The sequence below is a fragment of the Leuresthes tenuis genome, unplaced genomic scaffold (assembly GCF_036924035.1).
Source record: "Leuresthes tenuis unplaced genomic scaffold, fLeuTen1.0.hap1 SCAF_14, whole genome shotgun sequence".
In the NCBI taxonomy this organism is placed as follows: domain Eukaryota; kingdom Metazoa; phylum Chordata; class Actinopteri; order Atheriniformes; family Atherinopsidae; genus Leuresthes; species Leuresthes tenuis.
In genome coordinates this window covers 31,560,220-31,571,184 of record NW_027325368.1, presented here as the reverse complement: position 1 = coordinate 31,571,184, position 10,965 = coordinate 31,560,220, and the positions used below count along the sequence as shown (strand labels likewise).

The following is a 10,965-nucleotide window of genomic DNA, read 5'->3' as shown; positions in this document are numbered from 1 at the left end:
GTTTTCATTGGTTGTTGGATCGTCACTTCGCCCCTGCTTCTTCGAATATTCTTGAGTAGTCTTTCTGTCTGGCGAGCTTTGTTCAGGTAAGATCTATTTTTTGCTTGGTTTGGTTATATTGAACATTATCTGTCGTTGATCGTGGCGGAAATATGACCGTCTCCCAGTTAAATAAAGACGAGGTATTTGCTAATTTTCCTTCCGCCGATGTTTCGGTGTGACTGCTTTGTTTAGCATGCTACACTATTAGCCCGCTGTCTGGCGTGGAATGCTTTGAAAGCTATGAATTTACGTTGTGGTTATATTGAACATTATCTGTCGTTGATCGTGGCGGAAATATGACCGTCTCCCAGTTAAATAAAGACGAGGTATTTGCTAATTTTCCTTCCGCCGATGTTTCGGTGTGACTGCCTTGTTTAGCATGCTACATTGTTAGCCCGCAGCCTGAACTTGAACGCGCTCGACGGCAAAAGCTTGTTCAAATTGAACTTGTTGGAATATGAATTTAATGAGTTTATTTCAGTATAAGGCTTGTGTTGACTAGTTATATTGAACATTATCTGTCGTTGATCGTGGCGGAAATATGACCGTCTCCCAGTTAAATAAAGACGAGGTATTTGCTAATTTTCCTTCCGCCGATGTTTCTGTGTGCCTGCCTTAGCTTAGCATGCTACATTGTTAGCCCGCAGCCTGAACTTGAACGCGCTCGACGGCAAAAGCTTGTTCAATTGAACTTGTTGGAACATGAATTTAATGACTTTATTTCAGTATAAGGCTTGTGTCTAGTGGTTATATTGAACATTATATGTCGTTGAGCTTGGCGGAAATATGAACGTATTTGAGTTAAACAAAGAATAAGGTATTTGCTACATTTCCTTCGGCTAATGTGTCTGTGTCTCTGCCTCATGTTAGCATGCTACATTGTTAGCCCGCAGCCTGAACTTGAATGCTCTCGACGGCAAAAGCTATGTGCTGGTGTGTGAATGCATTGTGATTTGAACAGAATATGGCTTGTGTTCAGTGCTCATTTAGCTTATTTATCCATTTTTATGTCTATTTATTCATCTATTTATTCGTCTATATATTCTCAAGTCATGAGCACTTTTGAATTATAATCATGGTATTTTATTTGACAGTTGGCAATTATGTTAATTATTGTACATATCTTCCAATCAGTGAAATATGAACTTTGAGGATCATGGCTTAACTAGTAGAGTGTGATTCTTCCTGATTGCTGTACCGTGCTGGCACGGTGATGCTTTGACAATTAGTTTATCATCCTTGACCATGTTTTTGTGAGAAGAGCTTGTTCAGTCGGAGAGCTACACCACCAGTGATGAGAAGCTCAGAGAAGGCAGACAGGACAGAGACGGAGCAGCTTCAGTCAGACAGAGAAAAAGATGAAACTGAGGTAAATGTTGGAGTCAAAGGTTCAGAGTTACACCTCACACTTCACTCTGTTTAACGTGAATCCTTAACTCATAACATCACCAGATTGTTCCATTTATTCATTAGAAGTTATCATGCTTTTGTTTTTCTTCTGTCAGAGAAACCAAACACCCCCCCCCCCCCCCCACCAGAAAACACTGATGCAGCATCTTCAGTTGGAGAAGCAGGACCTCATTAGATGTAACGCTGCACTTACAGGTGAGACTTCTACATGTATGAAGACAGTTTCAGTGCTTTTCATCATGTGTGCTTGGTGCTAATTTCATGATTGTTGTCTCCAGCTTTTAAAACATGAGCAACCAGCATGAATCCAGACTACAGTCATCATGCAGATGCTGCAGAGACAGACAAAAAGGTCTAAAGTAAGTACTGACACTTCCCCTCACAGCTCACATACAGTAAGGATGTCTGTTTATGATTAATGCTGTTAATGATTGTGTGTCCAGCTTTCCATCTGAGGTCCTGCTGAACCGAACACCTGCGCTTCCACAGGAGGATTCAAACTGCATCGTGACGTGTCCAAGGAGAAGAACTATGAAAAAAGGTGAGTGTTTTTATCTTTACTCAATACATTGATTGTACTTTGGATATTTTTTGTGATGAATCAAAAACAAGAAAATTTATCTACATGAAACTCAACATTTGGTTTCCTCTCTTTTTGTCTTATGAAGCAGAGAAAGACTCCCATCAGCTGCAGTGACCCAAACAACCTTCAGCAACCACAGATGTGACCGAGGACTCCGATGAAGACTGGAGTTTCTATCACCATAGGACAGAGGTAAGATTTGAATGTTGTTGGGTTTAATGTCCTCATGTCTTCCTCTTACTGTGATGGTGAATGCTTACAGATATTTCTCTACACAGGGACCCCTATTATAGACTGTGACATGTTAAAGTTTATCAAAACTGACTGAATTATAATGAGCTGTGGTTGCTAAATAAACACATTTAAACTGTCAGTATGTCTGAACATTACTTTCTGTCCTCCTCCTCTGGGATCTCTGCTTCAACCCCCCCAAAAGGGGACTCGGTTGGCTAAAAGACCAGTAACTGAGCAGGTGATTGGCTGTTTAAACTCTCCTCCTTAATCAGGTAAACATAATGGCTGCCACCATTTAAAGTGTAAAGTGGTTCATTGTGTGATTAAGACATTAAAAACCTTGTTTAAGCCATCTATTAAGCCAGCCGTCTGTCCCTCATGCTGCCCAAAGCAGGCAGGTTTCACCACAGCAGGCCAGGATCTCAAATGTTAAACTATGTTTGAGCTTATCTCTGTACCTTAGTTTAATACTGAAATACCTAATGCTTGACTGGCAACTAGCAGGTCTCTCAGCACAGCACAGCTCTCATCTGTGTGTGTGTGTGGACGGGCAGAAGACGGGCAGCAGCTGGGCACCCATCAAAATTTCTTCAGAAATTTTCTAGTTATTATTCTTCCGTTTCCGTCACGTTTTTCGGCGCGTAACTCGGCCCGCAGCGAAGGTCCGACTAAAATAAAAAATACATGGCTGCGTGCGCGCCGATGGGCAGAAGTGTGCTATTACTTTTCTCTCTCATTACTCGACCGGAATAGCGGATAAATGGGAAAAAGCGGGCAAATTGTCAATGGGAAAATGAATGGAGAAGGCCAAAAAGAGGCAGTTTGGGGCTCGAAGAGCCCCAAACTGCCTCACATTGGAGGCCTCTGAACTCAGCCATACAGCGTCACACACACATCATTCAAAGTTTGTGTGTGACAGGAAAGACTCAGCTTTAACTGTGGTAAAGGGCTTGTTAATAGCTTATACGGCTTTGACACAACGGCAGTTTACGTTTTAGGTGTCCAGAGGAGGTCGTCTAATGTCAGTTACACTCTAACTGTCACTCTAAAAATCTTTAAAAAACAATTTCTCGAACAAATGCCTCTCACGTCCAAAATATCTGCCTGATCTTGATAAATTATACATCAAAACGTAGGTATTTTAGTTGTCTTTCACCCAATGTGACTGTCATTGAGCTGGGCCTCACAGATTTCTCACAAATCCCCTCTGAGCGCAGAGAGGGAACATTCCATCCCATTATAAAACGGCCGAGCCCTGAAATCAGTGTGAAAAATCATTTTAAAACTGCCATAATAAAGGAGCCACGGGGGTTAGAAGAATAAAAATGACACCGCTGGCTTCCCCCGGGCCTTCTGGCGCTCACGGTGAAAGAATTATTCGGATACGACTTCTACTTTTCGAACAGCGAGCGTTTTGTTCCAGATTTCTGCCTCAATATGAAAACCCCATGATTTTAAGGGGACAAAGTGAGGTGCAGAATTCGGCAGTTGGCAGTTGGCAGGCACAGCTGTTGCCCATAGCAACTAATGCTGACCACACCCAAGAAGGCTGCCCTGTTCTATCACAGCTGATGAGGGCAGAGCCAAGATGGCGGATGAGGGCAGAGCCAAGCAGGCTGGCCTGCTGTAACAGCATTATGCCAGCCTGTTTTATCTGTGCTCCTAATACAATATAACATGACAGCCTCTGTCTGTCAGCAGGCAGCCAAAACTGTGAAAACAGCTTCATGCCAGCTGCTCACGAGACAAATGCGCGCGACAGCGCGCACTGACCCAACAGCGTCATGCTAGCCGCTCACGAGACAAATGCGCGCGACAGCGCGCACTGACCCAACAGCGTCATGCTAGCCGCTCACGAGACAAATGCGCGCGACAGCGCGCACTGACCCAACAGCGTCATGCTAGCCGCTCACGAAACAAATGCGCGCGACAGCGCGCACTGACTCATATGCTTTCCATTATGATCAACACATCTATCATAACAGCGTCATTCTAGCCCTCACGAGACAAATGCGCGCGACAGCGCGCACTGACTCATATGTTTACCATTATGATCAACACATCAGCTGTGATAACAGGTTCGTGCCACTCACGAGACAAATGCGCGCGACAGCGCGCACGGACTCATATGTTTTCCATTATGATCAGCTATCAACAGCGTCATGCTAGCCCTCACGAAACAAATGCGCGCGATAGCGCGCACTGACTCATATGTTTTCCATTATGATCAACACATCAGCTGTGATAACAGGTTCGTGCCACTCACGAGACAAATGCGCGCGACAGCGCGCACGGACTCATATGTTTTCCATTATGATCAACACTTCAGCTGTTTTAACAGCTTCATACCAGACGCTTGACGACACACGTCAGCAATTCCACTGTTTTCATTGGTTGTTGGATCGTCACTTCGCCCCTGCTTCTTCGAATATTCTTGAGTAGTCTTTCTGTCTGGCGAGCTTTGTTCAGGTAAGATCTATTTTTTGCTTGGTTTGGTTATATTGAACATTATCTGTCGTTGATCGTGGCGGAAATATGACCGTCCTCCAGTTAAATAAAGACGAGGTATTTGCTAATTTTCCTTCCGCCGATGTTTCGGTGTGGCTGCCTTGTTTAGCATGCTACACTATTAGCCCGCTGTCTGGCGTGGAATGCTGTGAAAGCTATGAATTTACGTTGTGGTTATATTGAACATTATCTGTCGTTGATCGTGGCGGAAATATGACCGTCTCCCAGTTAAATAAAGACGAGGTATTTGCTAATTTTCCTTCCGCCGATGTTTCGGTGTGACTGCTTTGTTTAGCATGCTACACTATAAACCCGCTGTTTGGCGTGGAATGCTATGAAGGCTATGAATTTACGTTGTGGTTATATTGAACATTATCTGTCGTTGATCGTGGCGGAAATATGACCGTCTTCCAGTTAAATAAAGACAAGGTATTTGCTAATTTTCCTTCCGCCGATGTTTCGGTGTGGCTGCCTTGTTTAGCATGCTACACTATTAGCCCGCTGTCTGGCGTGGAATGCTGTGAAAGCTATGAATTTACGTTGTGGTTATATTGAACATTATCTGTCGTTGATCGTGGCGGAAATATGACCGTCTCCCAGTTAAATAAAGACGAGGTATTTGCTAATTTTCCTTCCGCCGATGTTTCGGTGTGACTGCTTTGTTTAGCATGCTACACTATTAGCCCGCTGTCTGGCGTGGAATGCTGTGAAAGCTATGAATTTACGTTGTGGTTATATTGAACATTATCTGTCGTTGATCGTGGCGGAAATATGACCGTCTCCCAGTTAAATAAAGACGAGGTATTTGCTAATTTTCCTTCCGCCGATGTTTCGGTGTGACTGCTTTGTTTAGCATGCTACACTATTAGCCCGCTGTCTGGCGTGGAATGCTGTGAAAGCTATGAATTTACGTTGTGGTTATATTGAACATTATCTGTCGTTGATCGTGGCGGAAATATGACCGTCTCCCAGTTAAATAAAGACGAGGTATTTGCTAATTTTCCTTCCGCCGATGTTTCTGTGTGCCTGCCTTAGCTTAGCATGCTACATTGTTAGCCCGCAGCCTGAACTTGAACGCGCTCGACGGCAAAAGCTTGTTCAAATTGAACTTGTTGGAATATGAATTTAATGAGTTTATTTCAGTATAAGGCTTGTGTTGACCAGTTATATTGAACATTATCTGTCGTTGATCGTGGCGGAAATATGACGTCTTCGAGTTAAATAAAGACAACGTATTTGCTAATTTTCCTTCCGCCGATGTTTCTGTGTGCCTGCCTTAGCTTAGCATGCTACATTGTTAGCCCGCAGCCTGAACTTGAACGCTCTCGACGGCAAAAGCTATGTGCTGGTGTCGAATGAGTCAGAATGTGAATGCATTGTGATTTGAACAGAATATGGCTTGTGTTCAGTGCTCATTTAGCTTATTTATCCATTTTTATGTCTATTTATTCATCTATTTATTCGTCTATATATTCTCAAGTCATGAGCACTTTTGAATTATAATCATGGTATTTTATTTGACAGTTGGCAATTATGTTAATTATTGTACATATCTTCCAATCAGTGAAATATGAACTTTGAGGATCATGGCTTAACTAGTAGAGTGTGATTCCTCCTGATTGCTGTACCGTGCTGGCACGGTGATGCTTTGACAATTAGTTTATCATCCTTGACCATGTTTTTGTGAGAAGAGCATCATGAGTTTGTTCAGTCGGAGAGCTACACCACCAGTGATGACAAGCTCAGAGAAGGCAGACAGGACAGAGACGGAGAAGCTTCAGTCAGACAGAGAAAAAGATGAAACTGAGGTAAATGTTGGAGTCAAAGGTGCAGAGTTACACCTCACACTTCACTCTGTTTAACGTGAATCCTTAACTCATAACATCACCAGATTGTTACATTTATTCATTAGAAGTTATCATGCTTTTGTTTTTCTTCTGTCAGAGAAACCAAACACCCCCCCCCCAGAAAACACTGATGCAGCATCTTCGGTTGGAGAAGCAGGACCTCATTAGATGTAACGCTGCACTTACAGGTGAGACTTCTACATGTATGAAGACAGTTTCAGTGCTTTTCATCATGTGTTCTTGGTGCTAATTTCATGATTGTTGTCTCCAGCTTTTAAAACATGAGCAACCAGATGGAAAGCAGCATGAATCCAGACTACAGTCATCATGCAGATGCTGCAGAGACAGACAAAAAGGTCTAAAGTAAGTACTGACACTTCCCCTCACAGCTTTTGTTTAAGCCATCTATTAAGCCAGCCGTCTGTCCCTCATGCTGCCCAAAGCAGGCAGGTTTCACCACAGCAGGCCAGGATCTGAAATGTTAAACTATGTTTCAGCTTATCTCTGTACCTTAGTTTAATACTGGATTTGAAATACCTAATGCTTGACTGGCAACCAGCAGGTCTCTCAGCACAGCACAGCTCTCATCTGTGTGTGTGTGTGGACGGGCAGAAGACGGGCAGCAGCTGGGCACCCATCAAAATTTCTTCAGAAATTTTCTAGTTATGGGTGCCCCATGCCATAGGCAGGGCACACATATTACTATTGCTCATACTTATTATTATTCTCCCGCTTCCGTCACGTTTTTCGGCGCGCTACTCGTCCCACAGCGAAGGTCCGACTAAAATAAAAAATACATGGCTGCGTGCGCGCCGATGGGCAGAAGTGTGCTATTACTTTTCTCTCTCATTACTCGACCGGAATAGCGGATAAATGGGAAAAAGCGGGCAAATTGTCAATGGGAAAATGAATGGAGAAGGCCAAAAAGAGGCAGTTTGGGGCTCGAAGAGCCCCAAACTGCCTCACACGGGAGGCCTCTGAACTCAGCCATACAGCGTCACACACACATCATTCAAAGTTTGTGTGTGACAGGAAAGACTCAGCTTTAACTGTGGTAAAGGGCTTGTTAATAGCTTATACGGCTTTGACACAACGGCAGTTTACGTTTTAGGTGTCCAGAGGAGGTCGTCTGATGTCAGTTACACTCTAACTGTCACTCTAAAAATCTTTAAAAAACAATTTCTCGAACAAATGCCTCTCACGTCCAAAATATCTGCCTGATCTTGATAAATTATACATCAAAACGTAGGTATTTTAGTTGTCTTTCACCCAATGTGACTGTCATTGACCTGGGCCTCACAGATTTCTCACAAATCCCCTCTGAGCGCAGAGAGGGAACATTCCATCCCATTATAAAACGGCCGAGCCCTGAAATCAGTGTGAAAAATCATTTTAAAACTGCCATAATAAAGGAGCCACGGGGGTTAGAAGAATAAAAATGACACCGCTGGCTTCCCCCGGGCCTTCTGGCGCTCACGGTGAAAGAATTATTCGGATACGACTTCTACTTTTCGAACAGCGAGCGTTTTGTTCCAGATTTCTGCCTCAATATGAAAACCCCATGATTTTAAGGGGACAAAGTGAGGTGCAGAATTCGGCAGTTGGCAGGCACAGCTGTTGCCCATAGCAACTAATGCTGACCACACCCAAGAAGGCTGCCCTGTTCTATCACAGCTGATGAGGGCAGAGCCAAGATGGCGGATGAGGGCAGAGCCAAGCAGGCTGGCCTGCTGTAACAGCATTATGCCAGCCTGTTTTATCTGTGCTCCTAATACAATATAACATGACAGCCTCTGTCTGTCAGCAGGCAGCCAAAACTGTGAAAACAGCTTAATGCCAGCTGCTCACGAGACAAATGCGCGCGATAGCGCGCACTGACCCAACAGCGTCATGCTAGCCGCTCACGAGACAAATGCGCGCGACAGCGCGCACTGACCCAACAGCGTCATGCTAGCCGCTCACGAGACAAATGCGCGCGATAGCGCGCACTGACTCATATGCTTTCCATTATGATCAACACATCTATCATAACAGCGTCATTCTAGCCCTCACGAGACAAATGCGCGCGACAGCGCGCACTGACTCATATGTTTTCCATTATGATCAACACATCAGCTGTGATAACAGGTTCGTGCCACTCACGAGACAAATGCGCGCGACAGCGCGCACGGACTCATATGTTTTCCATTATGATCAGCTATCAACAGCGTCATGCTAGCCCTCACGAAACAAATGCGCGCGATAGCGCGCACTGACTCATATGTTTTCCATTATGATCAACACATCAGCTGTGATAACAGGTTCGTGCCACTCACGAGACAAATGCGCGCGACAGCGCGCACGGACTCATATGTTTTCCATTATGATCAACACTTCAGCTGTTTTAACAGCTTCATACCAGACGCTTGACGACACACGTCAGCAATTCCACTGTTTTCATTGGTTGTTGGATCGTCACTTCGCCCCTGCTTCTTCGAATATTCTTGAGTAGTCTTTCTGTCTGGCGAGCTTTGTTCAGGTAAGATCTATTTTTTGCTTGGTTTGGTTATATTGAACATTATCTGTCGTTGATCGTGGCGGAAATATGACCGTCCTCCAGTTAAATAAAGACGAGGTATTTGCTAATTTTCCTTCCGCCGATGTTTCGGTGTGGCTGCCTTGTTTAGCATGCTACACTATTAGCCCGCTGTCTGGCGTGGAATGCTGTGAAAGCTATGAATTTACGTTGTGGTTATATTGAACATTATCTGTCGTTGATCGTGGCGGAAATATGACCGTCTCCCAGTTAAATAAAGACGAGGTATTTGCTAATTTTCCTTCCGCCGATGTTTCGGTGTGACTGCTTTGTTTAGCATGCTACACTATAAACCCGCTGTTTGGCGTGGAATGCTATGAAGGCTATGAATTTACGTTGTGGTTATATTGAACATTATCTGTCGTTGATCGTGGCGGAAATATGACCGTCTCCCAGTTAAATAAAGACGAGGTATTTGCTAATTTTCCTTCCGCCGATGTTTCGGTGTGACTGCTTTGTTTAGCATGCTACACTATTAGCCCGCTGTCTGGCGTGGAATGCTGTGAAAGCTATGAATTTACGTTGTGGTTATATTGAACATTATCTGTCGTTGATCGTGGCGGAAATATGACCGTCTCCCAGTTAAATAAAGACGAGGTATTTGCTAATTTTCCTTCCGCCGATGTTTCTGTGTGACTGCCTTGTTTAGCATGCTACACTATAAACCCGCTGTTTGGCGTGGAATGCTATGAAGGCTATGAATTTACGTTGAGTGGTTATATTGAACATTATCTGTCGTTGATCGTGGCGGAAATATGACGTCTTCGAGTTAAATAAAGACAACGTATTTGCTAATTTTCCTTCCGCCGATGTTTCTGTGTGCCTGCCTTAGCTTAGCATGCTACATTGTTAGCCCGCAGCCTGAACTTGAACGCGCTCGACGGCAAAAGCTTGTTCAAATTGAACTTGTTGGAATATGAATTTAATGAGTTTATTTCAGTATAAGGCTTGTGTTGACCAGTTATATTGAACATTATCTGTCGTTGATCGTGGCGGAAATATGACGTCTTCGAGTTAAATAAAGACAACGTATTTGCTAATTTTCCTTCCGCCGATGTTTCTGTGTGCCTGCCTTAGCTTAGCATGCTACATTGTTAGCCCGCAGCCTGAACTTGAACGCTCTCGACGGCAAAAGCTATGTGCTGGTGTCGAATGAGTCAGAATATGAATGCATTGTGATTTGAACAGAATATGGCTTGTGTTCAGTGCTCATTTAGCTTATTTATCCATTTTTATGTCTATTTATTCATCTATTTATTCGTCTATATATTCTCAAGTCATGAGCACTTTTGAATTATAATCATGGTATTTTATTTGACAGTTGGCAATTATGTTAATTATTGTACATATCTTCCAATCAGTGAAATATGAACTTTGAGGATCATGGCTTAACTAGTAGAGTGTGATTCCTCCTGATTGCTGTACCGTGCTGGCACGTGATGCTTTGACAATTAGTTTATCATCCTTGACCATGTTTTTGTGAGAAGAGTATCATGAGTTTGTTCAGTCGGAGAGCTACACCACCAGTGATGACAAGCTCAGAGAAGGCAGACAGGACAGAGACGGAGAAGCTTCAGTCAGACAGAGAAAAAGATGAAACTGAGGTAAATGTTGGAGTCAAAGGTGCAGAGTTACACCTCACACTTCACTCTGTTTAACGTGAATCCTTAACTCATAACATCACCAGATTGTTCCATTTATTCATTAGAAGTTATCATGCTTTTGTTTTTCTTCTGTCAGAGAAACCAAACACCCCCCCCCCCCCC

General features: G+C 43.6%; 1 long non-coding RNA gene across 1 annotated transcript; it reads left to right on the top strand.

Moving 5' to 3' along the window:
- Window positions 1-1,048: 1,048 nt before the first annotated feature.
- On the top strand, window positions 1,049-1,987 carry LOC140268252 (uncharacterized). The gene is made up of 4 exons (XR_011907522.1): window positions 1,049-1,411; window positions 1,548-1,647; window positions 1,731-1,811; window positions 1,896-1,987. It is a non-coding gene; the product is annotated as an uncharacterized lncRNA (long non-coding RNA).
- Window positions 1,988-10,965: the final 8,978 nt, after the last annotated feature.